Source organism: Mirounga angustirostris, unplaced genomic scaffold (genome assembly GCF_029215605.1).
Source record: "Mirounga angustirostris isolate CCGP_5_RB_7025 unplaced genomic scaffold, mMirAng1.0.hap1 SCAF_13, whole genome shotgun sequence".
Taxonomy (NCBI): Eukaryota; Metazoa; Chordata; class Mammalia; order Carnivora; family Phocidae; genus Mirounga; species Mirounga angustirostris.
Window position 1 is genome coordinate 51,027,983 of NW_026991721.1, and position 26,809 is coordinate 51,054,791.

Consider the following 26,809-nt stretch of genomic DNA (forward strand, 5'->3'; position numbering starts at 1 on the left):
AGCCGATGCCGGTGAATGCGTCGCAGATGCAAGGCCCAGCCCTACCTTCCCTCAGGGGCTGGGGTGGCAGCCTTGGTACGTGGTCTCCTCCAGCTGCTGGGGCCAAGGGATGAGTGTCTTGTTGCTTGGCCGTAATCACAGGCTGCGGTGACTAACTCGTAAGGAACTATCAATTATTAAAAATCAAATTAATTGTCTCAGCCGAGCACAAATATCCTTAACATAGACTTTTGCAGCAGGCCAACTGATCTAATCAACAGGCACAAGCACAGATATTTAATTAGATTTTTGATGAAAAATTGTGTTTAATTTCAAGTATAATCAATTATTAATTACTGTAATGAGTGAGTCTGACTGGGTTTACTAATTAACTCATTTAAAAATTATGAATAACCTTTTCATTTGTAATTATTTTCTACATCCTATCATGCTGCAGATAAGAATCGTATCACTTCACCAGTACCAGGGGAGGTGAAAACAGGGCGGGAAAGAATTGTTCTTTTTCTGCTATCTGCTCAGGGCTGCCATATCTGGAGGGAACCCTGACAGGTTCATTTGACATTTGGTTTTTAGTTCGAAAGTTTCCATTCATTTGCAGAGACATCTGCAGTTACTTTCATAGGAAGATAGAGAAATCGCAGCCAGCACTTAACCACCCACAAGGGCTGCAGGGCCTGGGGCAAGGCCTTCGGGCTGTCCTCCCCACTGCGGGTGTTACTTGGCTGCTCAGGTTTGGAGGGGGGAGTAATGTAGGGACGACCTTTAAGAATCCTGGGGCATCCCGCCAGAGACGAGATGTGTATTTTTGTCTCCAAAGGACACCTGTTCAGAGAGGTAGCTATTGACCCTGAGTGCCTGGCTTTACTGGCCAGTTCTCCCTGTGAAGGCCTTCAAGTATTCGAATACTCTGCCATTTATTTTCTGAAGATAAGAAATCTGTTTGCAGAACAAAATAGGGAGAGCGTGATATGGGGGGAAGATTAGTTAAAAGTTCAAACCAGGAAACTTGCATAGCCCCGGCAATAATGCTTTATTTTATAGCAGTTAATTGTTTTTAAAACATTTTCACCACAAAAGGCAGCGTAGTGTGGTGTAATAAAGATAATAGGGGCCACTTTTGTCATTAATAATGAGAGCCCTTAGCTATGATTGTGCGCTGCCCGTAAGCGCCTCCTGTTCCCAGCACTTTGCCTGTGTTTTCTCATTGAAATCTCCCAAGGATCCTATGAATTAGTCTCCCCAGTTTACAGATGAGGACACTGAGACCCAGTGAGCTGGAGTAAGTCACCACCCTCACCTGGTAAATGGCAGGACTGTGGTCTCCCCAGCCCCAGGCACTCAGGCTTGGGGCTGATGCTTTTCAATTTTTTTCTCTTTCGAGTTCACATTCTTAAACTTTCCCATTGCAGTAGTTGGTATTTTGAGTTTTTGCTGGGTGCCTGGTATGGGTCCAAGCCCATTATGTCATCTCTCTGAACACTCACAACAGTTCTGTCAGGTAGGTTTTATTTTCTCTATTTTCTAGAAGAGGAAACTAAAGCTCACAGAAGTTAACACCTAGCCAGGGTCACAAAACGAGTAAAGGCCCCAGGATTTTAAAGACCGTGCTCTCAGCCACTATGATGTAGCTTCAGGGCTTGAACAGATGATATAGAATCAGAAGATCCCACTCAGGCTCAGCTCCATCACTTCTTGACAGTGTGAACTTGGGCAAGTTGCGTAACTTCTCTGAAGCTGTTTCCACTCAGGTTCCTATAGTGGCTGTGGCTGGAATGATTCCCCCATTTTACACCAGGAGGAATTTGTAGCAGCGTGCTTCAGAAATCATGGGCTCTGAAATTAGGCTGCCTGCTGCTGACGTGCCTTGTGACTTTAGGCAAGTTTGTTTAACCTCTGTCAGCCTCAGTTTACCCATCTGTAAAATGAGGGTAATAATAGTGGCTACTTCAGAGGGTTGTTGCAAAATTCCAGTAAGATAATTTGCAGAGGGGCGCCTGGGTGGCCCAGTGGGTTAAGCGTCCAACTCTTGGTTTTGGCCCAGGTTTGATCTCAGGGTCATGAGATCAAGCCCCACATTGGACTCCACACTGAGCATGGAGTCTGCTTGAGTTTCTGTCCCTCTCCCTCTTCCCCTTCCCCCACTCTCTCTCTCTCAAATAAATAAATCCTCAAAAAAAAAAATAATAATTTGCATTAAGTACTTAGGCTACTGCCCAGCACTATTAGCACTCAATACATATTAGATACTATTGTTATTATAATTGATAGTATTATTCGTACTATTAGCATCACATGTAGAAGAGGATTTGTAGGTCTTGACTGAGAACTTGGACCGGCCTAGTCCCGGTGCAGTGCCTGCAGGCTTCCCGGCCTGTGTTCGTCACACAGGCAGCTGACAGAACAACCAGGGGGACCTGTCAGAAAACATTTGTAGGGATGTCTCGCTGTTCCAGGGAAGCGGCCACATGAAGAATCCTTACCAAAAAGTGCCTCACGTCATTTCTTTAACTAGGATAAAAGTTGATGTTTTCTATGCAGCTAGAACTGACAGGCTCCCTGGTGTTCTGGATCTCTGCGTGAAAAGCAGACACCGAGCGCCACGGAAGAGCTGCGGATTCGTACCTCGAGGACTCTGCACGCACCTGTCTTGCCGGGTAGGCCTTTGGACTTGGAGACGAAAAGGGCTTGCTAACCACACAAAGAGCGGGCCTCGTCTTCCACTGACATGGAGGCCTGAGATGACCCTGGGACGGTACCTCCTCCTTCCTAGGTCCCTACGCACCCTGTAGGGGAGGGGCGCCGCTCACCGCGACTTCTCCAAGGCAGCGGGCTGTTCGCTCACAGAATGGGAAATGGAGATGATTGAACTTGATCTTTTAGGGAGAGGAAAAAGTGATAAAGATACAGGATCCTGTAGTAAAGCTTTTCTCTCCAAGATTGATTTCTTCACGCAGCTCAGTGGGAATTGCTAATAGCAAGATATATATAGATTGTTCTCTTTATAACAGACCCCAAATATCCTCCAACCCCCCAAAATGGTTGTCTGCCGTTGTCTGAAGTACCACCGTGCAGAGAGGAGGGGCTGACTTGCTCCGTGGCGCTGCTGAGGCCAGAACCAGGCCCTCAGGGTGAAGAGGACAGGAGGGCCGACTTGGGCTCTGTGGGAAAAGGCTTTTCTAACAAGACAGCTGCCTGTGTGGAGTGGGGGCTGCTTGTGTCTGGAGTGGGAGGAGCCAGGGTAGGTGCCCAGACTCTACAGCCCAGCGGACCTTGTCCATATGGACCTTCTGCCATTACTTTGCTGTACCATGTGAGTCTTGAGGACTCGACCTCCTCAAGATGACTTTCCTCGTCTGTAAAATAGGAATAAACAAGTGAACAAAAGACTAGCCAAAATGATGAAGGCATTCAACATGTTCCCGCTTGGCATGAAAAAAAACTTTCCAACTCTGCAGACCTCACTCTCTTCCCACCCCACCACCCGCCCCCCATCTCCTCCCACTAGTGAGACCAGCCAGCAGCCAGAGCCCGACGAAGCCCATTGATCCAGACTGTGTAGCTCAGCCTCCTGGGCACAGAGCAGAGTGGAGAAAGAGAGCAGGTCTGAAGGCAAGTAGATAACGTCAGGCTCCCCACATTTCCTGTTTCCGCTCCCGAGCAATGTTCAGGGCTCCTACCGTACTCCCAGGAGCCCAAGACCAGGATCAAGATCCAAACCTCACTCAGGCATATCTCCCTTACCTATATACCCGCTCAGCTACCAGGCCCTGCCTGCTTGTGTTCAAAATCAGATTTACTGAGATAGAACTTACACACAGAAAATTAACACTTTTGAGGTGTACCATTTGATGAATTCTTTTTTTTTTTAATTTTTTATTCTTATGTTAATCCCCATACATTACATCATTAGTTTTAGATGAAGTGTTCCATGATTCATTGTTTGTGCACAACACCCAGTGTTCCATGCAGAATGTGCCCTCCTCAATACCCACCACCAGGCTAACCCATCCTCCCACCCCCCCTCCCCTCTAGAACCCTGTTTGTTTTTCAGAGTCCATCGTCTCTCATGGTTCGTCTACCCTCCGATTCCCCCCCCCTTCATTCTTCCCCTCCCGCTACCTTCTTCTTCTTCTTCTTTTTTTTTTTTTTCTTAACATATATTGCATTATTTGTTTCGGAGGTACAGATCTGAGATTCAATAGTCTTGCACAATTCACAGCGCTTACCAGAGCACATACCCTCCCCAGTGTCTATCACCCAGTCACCCCATCCCTCCCACCCCAACCCCCACTCCAACAACCCTCAGTTTGATTCCTGCGATTAAGAATTCCTCATATCAGTGAGATCATATGATACATGTCTTTCTCTTTTTGACTTATTTCACTCAACATAATACCCTCCAGTTCCATCCACGTCGTTGCAAATGGCAAGATCTCATTCCTTTTGATGGCTGCATAATATTCCATTGTATATATATACCACCTCTTCTTTATCCATTCATCTGTCGATGGACATCTTGGCTCTTTCCACAGTTTGGCTATTGTGGACATTGCTGCTATAAACATCGGGGTGCACGTACCCCTTCGGATCCCTACTTTTGTATCTTTGGGGTAAATACCCAGTAGTGCAATTGCTGGATCATATGGTAGCTCTATTTTCAACTTTTTGAGGAACCTCCATACAGTTTTCCAGAGTGGCTGCACCAGCTTGCATTCCCACCAACAGTGTAGGAGGAGGGTTCCCCTTTCTCCGCATCCCCGCCAACATCTGTCATTTCCTGACTTGTTAATTTTAGCCATTCTGACGGGTGTGAGGTGGTATCTCATTGAGGTTTTGATTTGGATTTCCCTGATGCCGAGCGATATTGAGCACTTTTTCATGTGTCTGTTGGCCATTTGGATGTCTTCTTTGGAAAAATGTCTGTTCATGTCTTCTGCCCATTTCTTGATTGGATTCTTTGTTCTTTGGGTGTTGAGTTTGATGAGTTCTTTATAGATTTTGGATACTAGCCCTTTATCTGATATGTCATTTGCAAATATCTTCTCCCATTCGTCGGTTGTCTTTTGGTTTTGTTGACTGTTTCCTTTGCTTTGCAAAAGCTTTTTATCTTGATGAAGTCCCAATAGTTCATTTTTGCCCTTGCTTCCCTTGCCTTTGGCGATGTTTCTAGGAAAAAGTTGCTTCGGCTGAGGTCGAAGAGGTTGCTGCCTGTGTTCTCCTTTAGGATTTTGATGGACTCCTGTCTCACATTGAGGTCTTTCAACCATTTGGAGTCTATTTTTGTGTGTGGTGTAAGGAAATGGTCCAGTTTCATTCTTCTGCATGTGGCTACCCAATTTTCCCAACACCATTTGTTGAAGAGACTCTTTTTTCCATTGGACATTCTTTCCTGCTTTGTCAAAGATGAGTTGACCATAGAGTTGAGGGTCCATTTCTGGGCTCTCTATTCTGTTCCACTGATCTATGTGTCTGTTTTTGTGCCAGTACCATGCCGTCTTGATGATGACAGCTTTGTAATAGAGCTTGAAGTCCGGAATTGTGATGCCACCGGCTTTGCTTTTCTTTTTCAATATTCCTCTGGCTATGCGGGGTCTTTTCTGGTTCCATACAAATTTTAGGATTATTTGTTGCATTTCTTTGAAAAAAGTGGATGGTATTTTGATGGGGATTGCATTGAATGTGTAGATTGCTCTAAGTAGCATTGACATCTTCACAATATTTGTTCTTCCAATCCATGAGCATGGAACGTTTTTCCATTTCTTTGTGTCTTCCTCAATTTCTTTCATGAGTATTTTATAGTTTTCTGAGTATAGATCCTTTGTCTCTTTGGTTAGATTTATTCCTAGGTATCTTATGGTTTTGGATGCAATTGTAAATGGGATGGACTCCTTAATTTCTCTTTCTTCTGTCTTGTTGTTGGTGTATAGGAAAGCCACTGACTTCTGTGCATTGATTTTATATCCTGCCACTTTACTGAATTCCTGTATGAGTTCTAGCAGTTTTGGGGTGGAGTCTTTTGGGTTTTCCACATAAAGTATCATATCATCTGCAAAGAGTGAGAGTTTGACTTCTTCTTTGCCAATTTGGATGCCTTTGATTTCTTTTTGTTGTCTGATTGCTGTGGCTAGGACTTCCAATACTATGTTGAATAGCAGTGGTGATAGTGGACATCCCTGCCGCGTTCCTGACCTTAGGAGGAAAGCTCTCAGTTTTTCCCCACTGAGAATAATATTTGCTGTAGGTTTTTCATAGATGGCTTTTATGATATTGAGGTATGTACCCTCTATCCCTATACTCTGAAGAGTTTTGATCAAGAAAGGATGCTGTACTTTGTCAAAAGCTTTTTCTGCATCTATTGAGAGGATCATATGATTCTTGTTCTTTCTTTTGTTAATGTATTGTATCACATTGATTGATTTGCGGATGTTGAACCAACCTTGCAGCCCAGGGATAAATCCCACTTGGTCATGGTGAATAATCCTTTTAATATACTGTTGGATCCTATTGGCTAGTATTTTGGTGAGAATTTTTGCATCCATGGTCATCAGGGATATTGGTCTGTAATTCTCCTTTTTGATGGGGTCTTTGTCTGGTTTTGGGATCAAGGTAATGCTGGCCTCATAAAATAAGTTTGGAAGTTTTCCTTCCGTTTCTATTTTTTGGAACAGTTTCAGAAGAATAGGTATTAATTCTTCTTGAAAGGTTTGGTAGAATTCCCCTGGGAAGCCATCTGGCCCTGGGCTTTTGTTTTTTGGGAGATTTTTGATGACTGCTTCAATTTCCTTAGTGGTTATAGGTCTGTTCAGGTTTTCTATTTCATCCTGGTTCAGTTTTGGTAGTTGATACATCTCTAGGAATGCGTCCATCTCTTCCAGGTTATCTAATTTGCTGGCATAGAGTTGCTCATAATATGTTCTTATAATTGTATTTCTTTGGTGTTGGTTGTGATCTCTCCTCTTTCATTCATGATTTTGTTGATTTGGGTCATTTCTCTTCTCTTTTTGATAAGTCTGGCCAGGGGTTTATCAATCTGGTTAATTCTTTCAAAGAACCAGCTCCTAGTTTCGTTGATCTGTTCTACTGTTCTTTTAGTTTCTATTTCATTGATTTCTGCTCTGATCTTTATGATTTCTCTTCTCCTGCTGGGTTTAGGCTTTATTTGCTGTTCTTTCTCCAGCTCCTTTAGGTGTAGGGTTAGGTTGTGTACTTGAGACCTTTCTTGTTTCTTGAGAAAGGCTTGTATTGCTATATACTTTCCTCTTAGGACTGCCTTTGCTGCATCCCAAAGATTTTGAACAGTTGTGTTTTCATTTTCATTGGTTTCCATGTATTTTTTTAATTCTTCTTTAATTTCCTGGTTGACCCATTCATTCTTCAGTAGGATGCTCCTTAGCCTCCATGTATTTGAGTTCTTTCCGACTTTCCTCTTGTGATTGAGTTCTAGTTTCAAAGCATTGTGGTCTGAAAATAGGCAGGGAATGATCCCAATCTTTTGGTACCGGTTGAAACCTGATTTACGACCTAGGATGTGATCTATTCTGGAGAATGTTCCATGGGCACTAGAGAAGAATGTGTATTCCGTTGCTTTGGGGTGGAATGTTCTGAATATGTCTGTGAAGTCCATTTGGTCCAGTGTGTCATTTAAAGTCTTTATTTCCTTGTTGATCTTTTGCTTAGATGATCTGTCCATTTCAGTGAGGGGGATGTTAAAGTCCCCCACTATTATTGTATTGTTGTCGATGTGTTTCTTTGCTTTTGTTATTAATTGCCTTATATAATTGGCTGCTCCCATGTTAGGGGCATAGATATTTACAATTGTTAGATCTTCTTGTTGGATAGATCCTTTAAGTACGATATAGTGTCCTTCCTCATCTCTTATTACAGTCTTTGGTTTAAAATCTACTGTGTCTGATATAAGGATTGCCACCCCAGCTTTCTTTTGGTGTCCATTAGCATGGTAAATGGTTTTCCACCCCCTCACTTTCAATCTGGGGGTGTCTTTGGTTCTAAAATGAGTCTCTTGCAGACAGCATATCGATGGATCTTGTTTTTTAATCCAGTCTGTTAGCCTGTGTCTTTTGATTGGGGCGTTTAGCCCATTTACATTCAGGGTAACTATTGAAAGATAGGAATTTAGTGCCATTGTATTGCCTGTAAGGTGACTGTTACCATATATTGTCTGTGTTCCTTTCTGGTCTATGTTGCTTTTAGGGTCTCTCTTTGCTTAGAGGACCCCTTTCAAGATTTCCTGTAGGGCTGGTTTTGTGTTTGCAAATTCCTTTAGTTTTTGTTTGTCCTGGAAGCTTTTTATCTCTCCTTCAATTTTCAATGACAGCCTAGCTGGATAGAGTATTCTTGGCTGCATATTTTTCTCATTTAGTGCTCTGAATATATCCTGCCAGTCCTTTCTGGCCTGCCAGGTCTCTGTGGATAGGTCTGTTGCCAATCTAATGTTTCTACCATTGTAGGTTACATATCTCTTCTCCCGAGCTGCTTTCAGGATTTTCTCTTTGTCTATGAGACTCGTAAGTTTTACTATTAGATGTCGGGGAGTTGACCTATTTTTATTGATTTTGAGAGGGGTTCTCTGTGCTTCCTGGATTTTCATGCCTGTTTCTTTCCCCAAATTAGGGAAGTTCTCTGCTATAATTTGCTCCATTATACCTTCTGGCCCTCTCTCTCTTTCTTCTTCTTCTGGGATCCCAATTATTCTAATGTTGTTTCATCTTATGGTATCGCTTATCTCTCGAATTCTGCCCTCGTGATCCAGTAGTTGTTTATCTCTTTCTCAGCTTCTTTATTTTCCATCATTTCATCTTCTATATTACTGATTCTCTCTTCTGCCTCATTTATTCTAGCAGTTAGCGCCCCCATTTTTGATTGCACCTCATTAATAGCCTTTTTGATTTCTACTTGGTTGGATTTTAGCTCTTTTACTTCTCCAGAAAGGGTTTCTCTAATAACTTCCATATTTTTTTCAAGCCCAGCTAGTATCTTTAAAGTGATGATTCTGAACTCTAGATCTGACATCGTACTAATGTCCGTATTGAGTAGGTCCCTGGCAGTCGGTACTACCTCTTGTTCTTTTTGTTGAGGTGATTTTTTCCGTCTTGTCATTTTGTGCAGAGGAGAATAGATTAATGAGAGAACAGAATGCTAGCAGAGTAACCATGTCCCCAGAAAATATAGTCTAAACAAATCAGAAAAGACCTGAAGCAGTGGAAAAAGAAACAGAACGAGAGAAAAAAGAAAAAGAAAAAAAAAAAAAGAAGATAAAAACAAAAACAAACAAAACAAAACAACAACAACAAAAGAAAAACCAGAATGTGATCAAATATGATCTATATGGTATATAGATCAGTGCCACACACTAGATTTGGGGTATATTTTGGTCTTTTAGAAGAAAGTACCTCCCAAAATTTTAAAGAAAGAAAAACTTATATATGTACAAAAATAAGGGTTGATATGATGAAGGGATGGAATATGACTGTAAAAATGGAAATTATAAAAAATGTTATAAAAGGAATTGATAAGAAGTTGTTTGAAAAAAGAAAGAAGAGGATTTAAAAAAAGAAAAAGAGAAAAAAAAAAGGGAGAGGATGTGATCAGGCAGGGGAATAGAAAGCACCATATACTAGAGATTTAGGGTATATTTTAATCTGTTAGAAGAAACTATCTCAAAATTTTAAAGAGAGAACAACTTATATATATAAGCCAAAAATATGGGTAACTACTATGAAGGGATAGAATATGACTCTAAAAATGAAAAATAAAATTTTTTTTTTTAAAAAAAAAGGATTGATAAGATGTTGGTTGAAAAAGGGAAAAAGAAAAATTCAAAAAGAAGTAATAAGACAAAAAGACAGTTAAAAAAAATTAACTTTACAAGACTAAAGAATCATGGTAAAAAAGCCGTGAATTCTATGTGCAGTAGTCCCCTAGCGCTGGAGTTCTGCCGTTCTCATTGATCGGTAAACTTGGTCTTGGCTGGCTGTTCTCGCTGATCCTCTGGGGAGGGGCCTGTTGCTGTGGTTTCCAAATGTCTCTGCCGGAGGCGGAATTGCCCCGCCCTTGCCCCCTCCCGGCTAAGTAATCTGCTCGGGTTTGCTCTCCGGGGCGTTTGTTCCCTGCGAGCTTTCCGTACAGCTTTGGAGGCGGAGAGTGAAAATGGCGGCCTCCCAATCTCCGCCCCGGAGGAGCCGAGAACTCGGGGCGCCGCTCCTCAGTGAGCCCCCAGAGAAAAGCCGTCAGTCACTCCCGTCTCCCCGCTCTCCGGCCGCACTCCGTGCTCACCCGGCCTGTGATCGCGCGCCTCTATCTCTGGCACCCGACCCCGGGTGGAGTCTCCAAACCCAGCAGATCCCTGCGGTGCACTCCCGCGCGGCTCCTCCCGGGGGAGGAAGGTGAGTCTCCCTGGATCTGCCGCTTGTTGGGTCCCTGCTGGAGGAGCAGGGGCCCGACTGTTCCGCGGATCACGGTTTATGGCCACCCCGAGCTGAGAGCCCGCGCCTGGGCTCCGCCTCTGCCGCCGGCTTCCCTGCTCCGATACCTGGGAGCTCTGCCACACTCAGGCACCCCCAGTCTTTCTGTGACCCCGAGGGTCCTGAGACCACACTGTCCCAGAGGGTTCCACCCCCCGCTTAGCCACCGGAGTGACGTTCCTCAGCGGGGCAGACTTCTAAAAGTTCTGATTTTGTGCTGCGCGGCTCTATCACTTGCCAGAAGCGGCAGACGGAGGCCCCTCCCCCGCCGTCTATCCTCCCGAATATCGCCTCGGATTCACTTCTCCACATGTCCTACCTTCCAGAAAGTGGTCGCTTTTCTGATGAGAGAGTTGTTGCTCTTCTTTTCTTCGATCTCCTGTTGAGTTTGTAGGTGTTCAGAATGGTTTGATCCCTATCCAGCTGAATTCCTGAGAGGAGACGAAATCCAGATCTCCTACTCCTCTGCCATCTTGCTCCGCCCCCCCCCATTTGATGAATTCTGACAGATGCTTGGAGTTGCATGACCACCACCATAGTCAAAACACAGACCACTTCCGGCACCCCAAAAAGTTCCCTTATGTCCCTTTGCTCAATGCTGTCCTGGTTCTCAGCCTCTGGCAAACACGCACCTGTTCCGTGTTGGGTAGTTTTTGGTACCGTTTTTCAGAGATGTAGTAAAGAGGTAATTTACTTACTGGATTCAGAATCAAACTCTAAAATATTAAGGGGTTGAGAAAACTGTAAGATCGAATTCAGAATTCAAGAGAGTAGGGCAAACCACGGAAACATTCTAGGGCTTCCTATGTGCTGTACTTGATCTCCTTGAAGGATAGCAGTGAAAGGCCTCTGTGCAGGCAGAAGGAATGCACAGGTTGATGTTCTTCTGCCGTTTTTATGGACCATTTTTTTCTGCACAAATTTCTAAGTATTGACACAGTCCTCATTCTTGTCAAGTTGAAGAGCTCTGTCATATTTGTGCCATTACTATATCCTCATATTCCCGCGGTTTCCAACTGTTGGCTATTTTAAATAGCGCTTCCGTGCACGTCTTTGTGCCTCCGGTTCTGTTTGTTCTGCTTTCAATTATTTTGTTCCAAGAGCAGGATTTCTGGGGCATGAGGGATGCACAGGTTAATGCTCTTGTTACTCGCTCCTCGGGGCTCCTCAGAAGGGTAGTTTCTGTGCAGTCCCACCAGTGTGGGGCTTTGTGCTTGACCTTGGGTAAGCTGGTTCAGCGGGTCGGGGGGCAAGGGAGGTTACAAGTGGTTCTGAGACACAGAGAAGCTACAAGGGTCTTCATTCCTTGAGGGATTTCCACCCCTTCTTTCCGTCCAGTTCCTTTTGAAGGGCTGGGCTCAACGCCCCTTCCTCGGCGAAGCTCCTGACCCCCTCCCACTAAGCCAGGACCCCAGTTATATGTTCTCAGAGTGCTTGTGCTCACCACAACCGCAGCTGACCGTTGGGTCGTGGATCGGCTCATGCCTGCCCCCATGGTTAGACTGTAAGCTTCATGAGGGCAGAAACTATTTCCATCGTGCTCACTACTACAGCTGCAGTTTCCTGTACAGGGTCAGCGTGACGTAGCATGTATTCATCAAAGGTCTGTTGAAGGAGAGAAAGAGCGGGGGAAGGTGTCCGGGCCAGAACCTAACTGGTGTTGCAAGGCATGGAGTGGAGGGAAAGAAAAAGATAAATGTAGAGGCATATGTTCATACAGGGGACAGTGAGGGAAGGCCTGGAGGCAGGGCGATCTTGTGAAGTGAAACATGGCTACCGGAAGCTGAGCGGGGAGCACAGGAATCCGTCTGGGGCACACTCCTGGCCCTGGCCCTCGTCTGTTCCTGGCTCCCTCTCAGCCTCCGCTTCCTCCCTGAGAATGTCAACAGAGGCTGTTGGAGGGATGCTGTTTACCAATCAGGCACTTGGTCCTTCCTGGTCAGTGAAATCTTCTTGCCCTCCCCCTGGCAAACAAGATGTGTTGGATTTTAGGGCCAGGCAGTCCCAAGTTCGGAAATGTTGTTTCAGAAAAGAGCTGAGTTGACCAGTATAATCCTATTTCATAACAACAACAGCTCCTGCAGAGACAGCACCCTCTCCAGGGCTCTCGGCCCTGGCCTGGTGGGTGGTTTCGGGGCCCCTGGAGAGGCAGTTGGCTATGCTTGGTCAGGAAGTAACTCCCAACCCTGCATCCCGGGTGCTCCGTCCATACCTTCACCCCGGGAGCATGGAGAAGGAGTCCATTTTACAAGATTTACAGATTTGTAACATCCTTGGAAAGGGTTTGTCCCCCACATCTTGTCTTTATTCTAGACTAATTACTGTGAAATAGCACAATTTGATTACACTTAGGCGTGGAGAGAAAGCGTGAAGTTTTCTTGCTTCTGTTGGCTGTTCTTGCGCTGCTGTAAATACAGAGCTTGTGGAGAGGAGGGGGGCACAGTCAGGCTGTGCTTAGGGCTGCAGGCCCAGGACCTCGGTGGGGGAGCAGAGAAGCAGCTCTTCATTGCAGGGAAAAGGGAGGGAGGCAGGAGGAGAGGAGAGATGGCTGTAAGAAGCACAGTATTTTTTCTTCCTCCTATCAGTAAAACAACAAAATCACAGCTAAACAGCTTCATCCTTTAAAGACAGCAATACCATTAGTAGCAAGAGCCCAGACTCCGGACGGAGTGAGGCCTGTGTTCCAGCCATGGCCCACACAAGTTTTTCACCCCTCTGAGTCTTGATTTTTCTCCTTGGTAAAAAGTCCATTAATATCTAAGCAGTGTTTTGAGCATTAAGTGAGAAGACATCTGCGAAGGGTCCAGACCATGGGTGGCCCATATTGGGTGTTTAGTTAATGCCGTTCTCACCCTTCTGGGCAGCAGGAGCATCCAGAGGTTTCAAACCCTCCCAGATTCAGCCACCAAGGGCCATCCCCGGCTGCAGGGATTTCAGGTAACCTGAGATGAAGAAGAAGGCGCTTCCCCGAGCTCAGGTTTGAAACAGCAGAGAGTGTTCACGGAGCCTGGCTGCCGGGTTGTGTCCCGGGCTGCAAGGGACAGACAAAGCCAGATAAGCTAGCATCACTGCCTTGAGTCAGCCTCAGTTTCGTGGAGAGCCAGATGTGTAAGGAGCTGATGGCAGTCCTAGACAGATGATAAAAGCATGTTACTGGAGTTTGAGCCTTGTCCCTGTGGGAGCCTGAAGGAAAGAGCAATTCATTCTAAACAAGAAGATCAGATAAAATTTCCCCAAGGCATTGAGCCTTGTAAATCAAGTAAGATATTGAAAGAGAAGCTACGAATAGCTTTCTGGAAGATGGAACGGCCCCCACGAAGGCAGAGGACGGGACATGGAAGTGTGGGCTATCTGAGGCCCCCACATCAGAAGACTGTGTGTTAAGATGTCCTTTGGTGCATTTGACCCACCTGCCAGCCTTGGTCTCTGTCTCACCGAAGGCTCCTGAGTGTAGAAGCCCAGAAACCGCAGTGATCGCAGGACACCGGCTGCCTTCCCTCTTAGAAGAGACGCTGCACGAGGTCACTGCGTGGTAGATACCTCGCTTTCCTGTGAGGCTGTCCAGCCCATGGACCCCTCCAGCAGTTGGCGTGCTATGTGGAATTCCTAACTGCATTTCTTTGTCCTACAAGCCCAGATGTGGAAAATGAGGCTGGCTGCCAGTAAATAGCTTGTCCAGCTACAAAGACGGGTAAGAGAGCTGGGCCTAGAAGCCAGATTTTCCAATTCCAAGCCCTACGTTCCTTCTGTAGACCATGCTGCCTCTCAGAGCCCCACCCCGATGTCCTTCTCTACCTCTGTGCTGCACACCTGCGGCTCAGAGCAGAACACGGGGCCTCTGCCATCCTGGCGGTGGCTTTCCTCCACGCCCGCTCCCAGCTCGTCCTCCCGCGACCTCACCCCATGTACCTTTCCCATGAGCCAGGCACGTTCTGAGTGTTACATGCATTTTCCCATTGAATCTTCTCAACTGCCTTACTTACCCAGCCCGTATCTGTCAGGTGCCAACCATTTGCGAGGTACCATCCTGTTTTTATTTCCATTTTATAGTCAAGAAATGGATACACAAGCAGGTTAAGTCATTTGTCCAAAGCTGCATCACTGGTGAGGGAGGGAGCCAGGATTTGCCCCCAGAGCCTGCCCTCTTTCCACTATGCTCTTGGATTCCCGCAGCTGGGGTGGGACTGGGATGGTGCACCCGATCAGAACTGCTGAGAGGATGCGGAGGGTGCCTTACTGAGCAGAGAAGCTAACTTACTTTCTCATGGAAGAAAAACTAAGGTCCATCTGTCCTGTGCCATGTCCTGTGCCAGGACTGCCATGTACCCATGGCATTGAGTGGCCCTGTGACTTGTACCAACATGCTTCAGGACCGGAGAGAGCAGGGGACCCAGGTGAAATCAGGGGACCTCAGTACGCATCGCTCCCGGAGCCCCAGCCCCTCACGCTTTCCAATCCCGCGGTGCTCCAGGCTTCGTCTGGCGTGAGGCGGTTGTCTGATGTCATATTTCATTGTGCAGGAAGCCCTTCCTGCTGGTGTATGGCAGGCAGCTAGACTTCTCGTCCTTTCCAGCCTGGAGTTAGATTTTGTTCACAGTCTCCAGTGGGGAAGGAGAAAAAAAGGCCAGTATTATTAATTCTGCCATGGCCTCCATTTCTTCCCATTGTCCTAAGTTTATCAGCCAGGCCACCTGTGGAGCTCTATGGCAAGACCTAGTCGTGGGGCTGCTGTGCATGTCCCAGTCTGTGTGCGTCTCCGTTTCCGTGAGCACACACATTGCCCCACTTGAGAGTGCATGCAGAACTGGTATTTGAGGGGAGATGGAGTGGAAGCTGGCAGAGATTAAATGAGAATTTTAGGAGAAGTAGCATTTGTCTTGACAGTTTTCAGAAACTAGAAACTTCTTTTGCAGCTTGCTGACCTCTGACTCTGTGTTAGCGCATCAAGTCCATTATATAGCACTGTTCATACTCCTGACTATGTAGCTCTGGGGCGGTGCTGGGTGTTTCACATACAAATCTTTGCATTAGTCCGTGTTTTAAACTTTGGGTGTTCTTTCTTTCATTAACTTTTAAGCATTGTGATCAGAATGACTTATGTTTTTAGTACACTTTCTAATCTATAAAGAACTTTCATTAAATTCTTACAAGAACCCAGGAGATGGCTTTGTATTATTTCCATTTCTCCAGAGGAAAACACTGCAGGTCAGAGTGGTTAGGTGATTTACCTGCTGCTGCACAGCGAATAAGGGCCAGAGCTGGGAGGCTGGCTGTCTCTACAGATCTGCTCCATTGAGTACATAGGTGGACAGCAGAGCCAGCAAGGGACAGGAAGCACATGGGCACACACTGTCAGGGCAGTGTGCATGGGAGAGGTCCTGAAATCAAGGGCCCCTGGCTGGGGAGGGGAGAGCAGATATCATCTTTGGCTCAGGATAATGGTGAAAATCCACACAGAAGAAGGTGACATTTGAGGTAGGCCTTAAAGGATGGGAGAAAGTTTTTTTAAATAGGGAGGGCAGTGGCCATTTACACACACAGAGGTTGCGTCAGCAAAAGCCTGGAGGCTGGATGGACAGGTATGTTCCAGGGATAGGAGAAATCACGCCGACCCAGACTCCTGAGCACAGAGAAGCAAGCAATGTCAGATACTGCACTCAACAAGCACGTAACATGCTCTTGGAAAATTGTGTCTGTTTCAAAGAAATATTACCTCAAGTTTCTGTCCCCAGGAAAATAGTGCCAACAAAATTGGAGCAGTAAGACTGGTCCATATAAAGATATTTGCCCTTCATTTCCACAGTTCTACAGCTAATCGGAAAGGCAGCATGCATGCAGAGCTGTTAGGGACAGATTCAGGGCAATCTGGATTTGACTCAGATCTGAGGTTATTCTCCACCTCTTATTAAACGTGTGATCTTGGGCAAGTAGTTCAACCTCTTTGATCCTGTTTCGTCATCTTGCAGACGAGGATAATAACTCTACCTTCCTTGTGGAGCTTTGTAAGGATTAAACGATAGTGTGTTTATAAAGCACTTAATGCAGTGCTTGGCACAGGATAGGCTTCAGTTAAAACAGTGGCTCCTGTTCACTTGACCATCTTCATCACCCTGGTGCCCAGAACTCTGTGCTGCCTTAAGCTTCCTGATGGAAGGGCCGAACCAAACCAGAGGTCTGTGTCTATTAGAGAAGGAAAAAGGGAACTCACACGTACTGAGTGCCTTGCTGTGTGCACAGATGAGGGCAGGGGAGCAGGAGAATGTGGTGTGATTCCAAAGAGCTAGAAAACACCCACCCGTGGGGCAGGAGACTGGGATGCTCTGGGGAGTAAAAGAGGGCCATCACACACTCTGTTCTGTGAGATTTTAAAATCCCCTTTCAAAATGCTCCTCATTATAAAGAAATATTATCCCAAGTTACAAATCCGGGTGGCAGGCTCCACGTTAAGCTGTCCGCCCTCATTCCTCTTGCTGAAGTGAATGTTCCAGGGGGAAAAGACCTATCCTAATAATACATACACAAATTAAAACTCCATTTAGAGGTACAGTGGGGACCACCTCCTAATTGACTTTGATCACAGGAAAAAAAAAATCAGTTAACAGGGTTGGTATGCCAGAGGAAATCAGGAAATGGGAGGGTTGCCCTGCAGAGCCCTGTAATAGTAAGCTCTACTAGCGATGGAAATGGAGCCTGGAGACAGGACTTTCTGCCTCCCGTAGCTCCCAAGCATCAGCCAAACCCATGTTTTCCTCCTGGCCCCTGGGACAGTTGACTACGAGAAGGAGAGAGTGATGCCTCACGCCTGAGAGGCGGGTCCTTTGCTAAGTGGAGTCATCTTCATATAGAGAAGCTTTAGGTGGCCTTGTGAATAGTGTTGACGCTCGCTGGGTTGCAGGTACCACCAAGACAGGAAACTGCGGAGCTTTCCGTCAGCCTTTTCCCTCCTCTTGGGAATGGCAGGCACTTCCCCAAGCCTGGTACTCTTTCGATCGGGCAGAGCGGGCTGCTCACCCCAGCAGAGCAGTTTGAAGAGGCTGGCAAGGCCCAAGGTGTCTTGGATCGCTGGATCATTAGTGAGGCCTGGAAAAGGAAGGGCAGCTGGTGGGCCTTTTCCTAGGCTCCAGCACCTCTTCGGCTGTTGGCTCTGTTGGCAGGGATTTGATCCAAAACTGCATGTTTATTCTGATCAGGGCTAACGGGAAACCTGTCCCGTGCTCTCCTGACAATAGTCTGAGAAGAACTCAAGATTTGGTTTGGGTTCTTGGCGTTGCCATGATGACTGGTGCAATCATAGATCATTCTGGAGCCTTGGTTGTCTGGAGATACAAGATGAGGTGGATGTCTATTTTGTCACTGTGTTTTGAGGTGCCTAATGTATAAAATGGAGTTACAAGGAGTATCTTTCTTAAAAAGTTGTGAGATTAAATGATACAGCAAATGTGAATTCTCCAGCATTATGTCATGCACATGGTGCAATTTTAATAACTGGGAACTGTTACTTTTTCAGTGATAAGCCTAATTATGTCTGCCCCCTTCCTTTTCTCCCTCTCTTCTTCACTCCCATGGGCCTGGCGCCGAGGGGCAGAAATGAAAGGAATGATCCCTGCCCTAAACGGAAGGCCTCATGGTGGCCTGACATAGCCTGTCCCGTGCGCTTTACTTCAGGCTCGAGGAGACAACTCCTTTAATCTGGGACTGCAGTGCCTGGTGGAAGAGCAAGCCTTGAGGATGGCTTTCTTACATTTAGCGGGAAGAGCTCTGAACCCGGAAGCTGGAGACTCGGGCTCAGGGCGGTCCCAGGCTCTGCCTAGATGCTCTAGTCAAGTCTGGGTCTCCTCTGTGCAGTGAGTGGGGGGTAGTTCCCTGTGACTGTAACTTCCATCTTAGCAACACCCCCCAACACTGGAGCAAAAACTCAGGCTTCTCAGCTCCCTCGAGAAATATCCTTACCTCACTTCTGCAGGGAAAACCTCACTATATAGTTATGGCAACGACAACGACGATGATGATGGTGATGATGATGAAGAAAATGATAGGAACAAAGAGGGTCATCCATTTGAGCAAATACCAAGCACCATAATCTCATACAATATCTTCACAACTCTTGGAGCTCAGTATTATTGTCACCATTCGATAGATGAGGAAATGGAGGCCCAGAAGAGTTAAATCACATCAGCCAAGTCACATCACTGTGAAGGCGAGAACCAGAGAAGGAACGCAGGGCTGTCCGTGGGTGAAGCCTGAGCTCATCACTGCTTCACGTGTGTGCGCCCATCTTCAGGTCTCGGGGAGCAGCACTGGGAGTAGGGCAGGGAGAGGTCAGGTGACCATGCTGAGGTCGGTCCAAGGGTTGTGGAGGTGACCAACCCCTAAACTAGTTATGTATAGAAGAGGTCTTAGTAGAGCCTGTGGGGTGAAAGGTGCCCAGAAAAGACAGCTTTCTTATTCTATTATTGCAATCATACCAGTTTATTCTGTACAAATTAGATTCCAGCTCTGGTTCCCCCACAACTTGCCATGTCACCAGTTTCTGGGGCCCTCCGGTTATGTTGCTGTTTCTCTTCTGCGTTGACAGTGGGAGTGCCTGTCTCCCACTTCTGAGGCTGGCTGCGCTTGAGCCTCTTACCTGTGCCCAATACCACCGCCCCCCCTTGATTTACAGAAATATTGAGCGGCTGCCAGCAAACCCTTCCCCACAGCATTGCATAGTGCAGAAAAATGATTAACTGCACCAGAGTCCATTCTCCAGAAAACACTTAATTTGGGGGTGAGAGACAGTAACCCTGATTGTTGCAGTCAGGTTTATCCAGAGACAGGAAGAAAAGCAATATATTTACTTGATTTAAAATTAGCCCCACGTAGTCACCAGTGGGATCCTGTCAGGTTTCTTTATAGCGATTCTGCTTTTAAAAACTGTTTTATCTATTGGGCAAATATGTCTAGTTCCTGTGCCCAAAGTCTGTCAGCTAATGGAAGCATGATAGCAAAGGGCCCTCGGTGTAAAGAAATTCACAGTTGGCATTGAAAGGGAATTAGAGGGAATATACAGAAAGAAGAAAAAGGTGTTATAACAGCTGGCTTAAACAAATCTTCCCGCAGATACAGCAGTTAGGAAAATCAATGTAGCAAAATGACAAAGATGATGAGAGCTGCCATTTACTGAGCTCCTACTGTGTGCCTGGCAAATTACATGCCAGTTCTAAGCAAATTACATGCATTATTTCATTTAATCCTTTAAGGTAGATCCTATAACTTCATTTTGCAGATGAGGAAATGGAGACTCAGAGAGGTGAAATTATTTGCCCAAAGTCATGAAACCAGTAAGTGACCCAGCTCTGAGTGCTCTGGAGAGACCCAAACTTGAACCTGCACATACATAGCTTTGACTGTGGGCGTCAGCCATGCCTCTGGTAATCAGGATGTGGGAGGACGGGGGCCCCATGCTTTGTCCCTGAGAAGAACGCCCCTTTACCTGGCTACGCTGGCAACAGAGGCTTTGCCTTCAATTAGTTTTAATTTAGTTTCAGGCATTGAAACTCACTAGCAGTGCAATGTATCAGGAGGAGAGCCTGGACTTTGGAACCAGTCAGATCTGGGTTCAGATATTTTATCACTTCCCATCTGTAAAGTGCCTTTGGGCAAGTCATGCAGCTTCTCTGAGCCTCCAGTTTTTTCATCAGAAGATGAGAATAATAGTGATTTTCTCAAGGTTTATGTAATTCCCCTTGCTTAAGGGCTGACACATGGCATGTGCTCAAAAGGAGGATCTCCTCCCCGGGCACTATCCCCCTTCCTTTCTACCTATTCCTCCTGAGACTACATTGTAGAACTTCCCCTTTAATGTGAAACAGCATTAAAGTGAGTTTGGAAAAGAGGGAAGAAAATTTATCCATAATCCTACCATTATAATTCAAAGTCCGATGTCATTTTTATGTATGTCTCTCCAGATTTTTGTTCATATGCATATCTGGTTTTGCAGAGATGCAGTCAGCAAAAAGTGCAATTTTATGTCCTGCCTCTTTTTCCTTCACGTTATATCACCAGCATTTGCCCTCACTGCTGGTGGTCATAGTTATTTTTGTATAATGATTGTGTTGCATTCCATCCAGTACCTGTAGTATAATTCAGCTAAATCGTTCTATTTTTACACATCTAGGTTGCTTCCAGTTTTTCTGCTCTTTCCCTGCAGTCTACAGCCCTGTGTGTTGAACTTCTGGGTTTGGAACTTGTGAATGTTGTTGGCTTTGTAGCAAAACCAGAACTAGGACCTGGAGACTGAAACTCTGTCCCCTTGTTGCTGCAGTTCTGTCTTTCTGTTTTTTGTTTTCCCCATTAGAGGACCATCGTCAAAGAACTCCAATGACTTAGACTTTACAGAAATGACGTTATTTATTTTAGAAAACAAAAACAAAGAAACTGAGCACTAATCTAAAACAGAAAAGTGGGGAGCCGCATGGCTGGGTTGGCTCCCACTGCCTTTTGAAACCAGAAATGCCGGTTGAATCAACAGTTCCTTGTGGTTATAATCCTCTCTAGTCACTACCTGGAGCTGCTAATTTACAGATGCAAGTGGGTTCGTGCATTAGATTTTTGGAAGGAAGGGAAGCGTTCACCATGACAGAGAAAACTCTGCTGTACTTACATCAGCGACTCCTGCATAATGACTGTTAATTGCCTCCTGCTGGCTGGGTGTTAGGGGGCAGGCAGTTTCTATGTCTGAACATCTATTGAGCATTTTTCTTAAAAATGTCAGGATGGAGCTTGCACTTTCTCGGCCATCGCTTATGTCTTGCCGGGCAGGAAAAGGCAACTGGAAAATGTCAACCCTGGGATCAGATTGACCAGAGCTGAGGGAATAAGAAACTTCCCCCACCCTAGCTCTTGGCTTTCAGAAATCATTAACATTTCAGTGTGGGTGATCCTGTGAACCTGCTACCTTTCCACAGCCTTTTTCTGAACTCTTTAGCATCTTTTCACCTTTTCATGGAATTACAAAGTAGTTTAAAGGGAAAACCAGTATCAAGTTTCTTATTTAGGTCACTTTCAGCATACTTGAGAGTTTTGCACAAACAGTTATAAATACAAACCACAAAGTGTAATTTAGATAATCCCGTGATACACATTGGTGGTGAGTGGTTACCATCAATTCCTCGGGAAACAGGGAATATGATGATTACAACTTATATTTTTCAGCGGTCTGGTTCATCATTAGAACGGGCTGGAAAAAGCCATTTATACTTCTTAGCTTTTTTGGATCCATGGCTGTTAATTTCAAATCATTTGGGATAGCATGCATTTACTGCCATATGCAACTTTAGATTCAGGTAGCTGTGGGCCAAGAAATAGTTATTATCACCAGTGGTCCCCCCAAACATTAATTTTAGCCATGTTTTGTGGTGCTTTTTTGTTGTGGTGGTGGTGGTTTTTTAGTTTTGTTTTTTGGTTTGGTTTGGTTTTTTGCTGGTGGTTTTATGTTGCCCATATTTTATCTTATATTTAAAGTAAGACAGTGGAAAAGAGGAAGCTTGGATTAGGAACACAGGCTCCTGACTTTGAAACTTGTCTCAAACTAGGGGCGCCTGGGTGGCTCAGTCGTTAAGCGTCTGCCTTCGGCTCAGGTCATGATCCCAGGGTCCTGGGATCGAGCCCCACATCGGGTTCCCTCCTCAGCGGGAAGCCTGCTTTTCCCTCTCCCACTCCCTCTGCTTGTGTTCCCTCTCTCGCTGTGTCTCTCTGTCAAATAAATAAAATCTTTAAAAAAAAAAAAAAAAGAAAGAAACTTGTCTCAAACTTATAATAGCTCCTGTACTTACATTGGTGACTCCTGCATAGTGACTTTGATAATTCCCTCCTGCTGGCCGGGTAGGGAAGGGGGCTGTCAGGATGGAGCTTGCACTTTCTCGGCCATTGCTTATGTCTTGCTGGGCAGGAAAAGGTGGTGTTGGGTAACTTACTTTACCTCTCTGAGGAAACCGAGTATGTCATGAAAGCTTAAATGTTACTGCACTTTCATTGTGTACATTCTCCAGTAATGATTTTTCAACCTATCTTTGCATGAGGATTAAACTGGATGATATAAATCATTCAGCATCTAGTACAAGTGGTGTCTAAATGGGGGATGTCTCAATCAGATGGGGACCCCCAAAGGTAGGGCGACGATCGGGTGGAAGCCGGTGGCGGTGCAGGCGGTAAAAGGATGGATTCACCGGGAACAGAACAAAGGAGGTAGAAGTTGATTGAATCCACCACAAGGGAGCAGGGGGTGGGGGGGGTGGGGGCAGGATAGCAGAGGAGAGGCTGCAGGGAGGCAGTGGGAGGAGGCTGTTTTTAAAGGGGGAAGGTGAGGAGGTATGGCGATGTAAGGCGTTGCCCATTCTTTGGTAGCTGTGCCTGGTTCTAAGTAGCCCATTGGCCAGTTAGGGCTATGCATATTTTGAGGTGGGTCTCCCATGGGCCTTTTCTACATTCCATTGCTCAAGGCTGTTTGCCCGAAAACGGGGTCCGCAGTCCACACTCAAATGATTCCAAGTTTTGAGCTGCTATTATTATTTTAGAAGAGTGGTCGCTTGAGCTTACGTGTTCCTTGGACAGTCGGTGGCTGAGCGTCTGTTTTGTCCTTTGGGAAGAGGAGAGCAAAGCAGCTTGCTCCTTCTCTCTTCCCCTCTTCCGTAACCTGGAACCGTAACATCAGCCACCCACCACACAGTGCAGGAAAGGAATTGAGAGCCCTCTAGCACGACTGTAGTTAAGACCTTGCATCAGAGAGTAAGGGTCTCTTCTATTTGGGCTGTAAAATGACAGTTACTGGCTGAACTTCACATCTCTGTCTCCACATACTCTTCTCTCTCTAAATACTACCTTCCGCCTGGCTTTTGACGGCCCAATCCTGGTGGCCCCGTGCTCAGTTCCCTACCTTGAGCCTCCAAAACTGTTTTTGGATGACTGAGTCCTCCAAGAGAGCCCAGGTTAGCATTGGATGCCAAACTTTGCTTTCCCAGGAGGTGGGAAGGAGCCAGCCTCACAGCTGTATGAAGATTCTGTGATTGTGGGTAGTCGGGATGGGACCGAGAGGAAGCCTTAAGTCAACACCTTCCCCCCACCAGCTGTGGGCTGTCCTGCCCTAATTAACTTCTCCGGGACATGCAATCTGGTCATCGTTTTCACCTGTAATACTTTTTCCACTGGCTCTTCTTCCCCCTCAGCATATTTTTTTTAATTAATTAATTAATTTATTTGACAGAGAGAGACACAGTGAGAAAGGGAACACAAGCAGGGGGAGTGGGAGAGGGAGAAACAGGCTTCCTGCCGAGCAGGGAGCCCGATGTGGGGCTCGATCCCAGGACCCTGAGATCATGACCTGAGCCACCCAGGCGCCCCATGTATTTTTTTTTTTAAGCAAGGAGTTGGTTTTGCATCTTGTTAAAAATAAGAGAAAGCTTTGACAATAAAAATGTTTCTCTTCACAAAGCTGTGAGAGTTCTATTCATTCTGGGATTACTTAATTCTCATGACCTTTAACAAGACAGCACTTTTGCACAGTTAGATGAGATAATTGATTCTAATGGGGAAAGAAGCACTGCTCATTTAACTGCATGTTTCCGAGTTGTCCTCAGTTCAAACAATTTCTCCATTACCTTTGGAATTGCCAATCTGTAGATTAAAGCAGTAAGAAGGTAAGCAGAAATGTGAGCTAATTCAGCTTTGGAAAGAGCAGAGTTTTCACTTCTTTCAGACAAGTGAACTTGTATTATTATTGACAACTACACAGAGATAGCCAAGAGCAGGGTAAAACACCTCATTTAGTGCTCAGGACCTAACGTGTGCTCAAAAAATGTTGGCTGCTTTCTTATCATTATTATCAACAGTCTGAATGGTGAGAAAAGACAGTAGTCGCACATATGTACAGTTTACAAAGCGCTTTGCCATATGTGATCTCCTATGACACAGTAATTCTTTGAAAGAATTTTCTCCCCACTTTGTGGATGCAGCTAGGATCCCAAACCAGTTTCCTTCCCTCTGGTCCAGCACACTTTACCCTGTCCAGCAGCAACCGAAGAGAAAGCAAGGGGTCAGATTCCATTTCTGCCACAGAGCACCCCCACCTGATGGAGTCAAACTTGTATACGTTCCCTGGGTGGTGGCTCCTGTGTGGACTACAAGTCCGAGGGATGTGCTGTTCTGGTCTCCTTGACACAGTGATTTGTGTCTTGAAGGCAGCCACACAGCCCCTCATTCCCCCATCAGTGACCCCTTCCACAAACGGACCAAGCAACACAACTCTCGGTCCTCCTCACAGGATCCTCGGCAACAAGCCTTGGAGGCTGCTCTGTGTGTGAAAGGGGGTGTCTTTATCATGCCCACCTGCCTTGCTCGGTAAAGCTCCTTGGGGGAGCCTGGGCTTCAGGCCAGAAAGACTGCTGGTGTCTGATTTCAGGGTTTGAATAGTTGTGGGTTCTAGTCCAGACTGTGCCACGTATCAGCCATTTAACCTTCCGTATGTTCATCGATGGCATCGTGTCTTGGTTTCTTCATCTGTAGAATAGGGTTATTAATACTCACCTTTCAGGATTTTTGTGAGAATCAAAGGAAATACTGTGTTTACTGCTCTTAGCACAATGCCTGGCATGCGATAGGCACTCAGTGAAGCATAGTTTTATAAGTATCTTAATTAACCTTCTGAGTCTTAACATGCACATCTGCACATTGGGTCTGGCAGGGCTGCCTTAAGGATTAGATGTCAAAAAATACAAATTTCCCAGTGCACTTCCTGGCATGCAGTTGGTCCTCAGTAAACCTAATGACTATGAGTTTCATATCTCTGTACATCCTTCCCTGGGTTCCTCTGGCGTCTTAGCCAGAGGCTGGTTGGTCACAGCCTCCTCTGGGCCTTCTAGTCCTTCTGAGTAGATTCGGTTCCTTGTCCGTCTTCCCTACTTGACTGTGAGCTTGTGAAAGCAAGGACTGTCTGATTATGTCCTGGCTCTCCAGAGTCAGCCATAGGTCCTGGTATAGAGTGGGCTTCTAGAAAATGTTCATCAGTACAACAAAGGAGTGATGTTGCGTACAGGATACTGGGGGAATCAGAGACTGAAGTGCTTAACTCTGTATGTGAGGAATCAGGGCAGGCCTCCCCAAAGAGGTAAATAGGGACCATTGACAAGTCTTGAATCCTAAGATAGGATTTAAGCAGACATTTTGTACTAGATCACAAAGCTTTTTAGAAACAAGCTTCCTAGCCTTTTCAAGCATTGTGTATGTTAAGGGACAAGTCCATTCTTTGGCGTCTTATGGTCTCTTTGCTACCTTAGCAACCTCAGTTGCTACCTTGGAAAAATGTTTTTAAAACAAATGCATGTACATGCTACAAAATAAAAAAGTACAACAGATATACAGTGAAAAGCAGATCTCTCTCCTATCCCTGATCCTTAGCATCTCTTTCTATCATAAGCCGCACCTGCTGTAACCAATGTCTTTCATATCCTTCAGAAACATTCTATACATATACAGGATTTTTTTTAACCCAAATATAGTATTTCAGATACACTGTTCTGCATTCAGATACACTATTCAGAAAAATACAAAGAGCTTGCACGTACTTTTTTATGGTTGCATAGTATATTGTGTGAAGGTTAACTTCTCTAGCCCCTTATTGATGGACTCCAATATTTTGCTACTACAAACAGTGCTGCAGTGAATAACCTTTTATGTACATCATTTAGTATGTACGTGAGTATATCTGGAGGAGAAATTTCTAGAATTTCCTAGAAATCCTGGGAACCTTTAAGTCCCAGGGTAGAGGGTATGTTTATTATAAATTCCATAGCTTTTTTTCAAATTATCCTTCAGTGGGTTTGTACCAACTTATGCTCACGTCAACAAAGAATGAGAGTGCTTTTTTCCTATTCTCTGTCAATGCTGTATAATTTTAACCTTTTTTTATCTTTGCCAAAGCATATGTGAAAAATAGTATTTCAAAGTTTAACTTACATTTCTCCTATTATGCGTGATATCAAGAGTCTTCATATGATTGAGAGCCGATTGTATTTCTTATTCTGTTAAGTCTCTGTTCAGAGTTCATATAATATACCTACTAAGCTGTTGGATTTTGCTTATTATTTGTAGGAGTTATTTTTATATTAATGAAATTAACCCATTGTGATACAAGTTGCAAACTGTCCCCCTAGATTGTTTATCTTTTGAAGCAAAAGTCCAAGACTTCCTGAACCACGCCCCCCCAATCCCTGCCCCTCTCCCAGTCCCTCCAGACTGTGAGCCCTCAAGGGCACAGTCTGTGCCCTGAGCATCTCCACGCCCCAGTCCCCTGTGTA

The 26,809-nt window shown here is 45.4% G+C and overlaps 1 protein-coding gene across 12 annotated transcripts in view; it reads left to right on the forward strand.

The window, feature by feature from the left end:
* The window catches only part of TENM4 (teneurin transmembrane protein 4), a 719,612-nt gene that overhangs the window by 503,995 nt on the left and 188,808 nt on the right, over positions 1–26,809 (forward strand). The window lies entirely within an intron of this gene.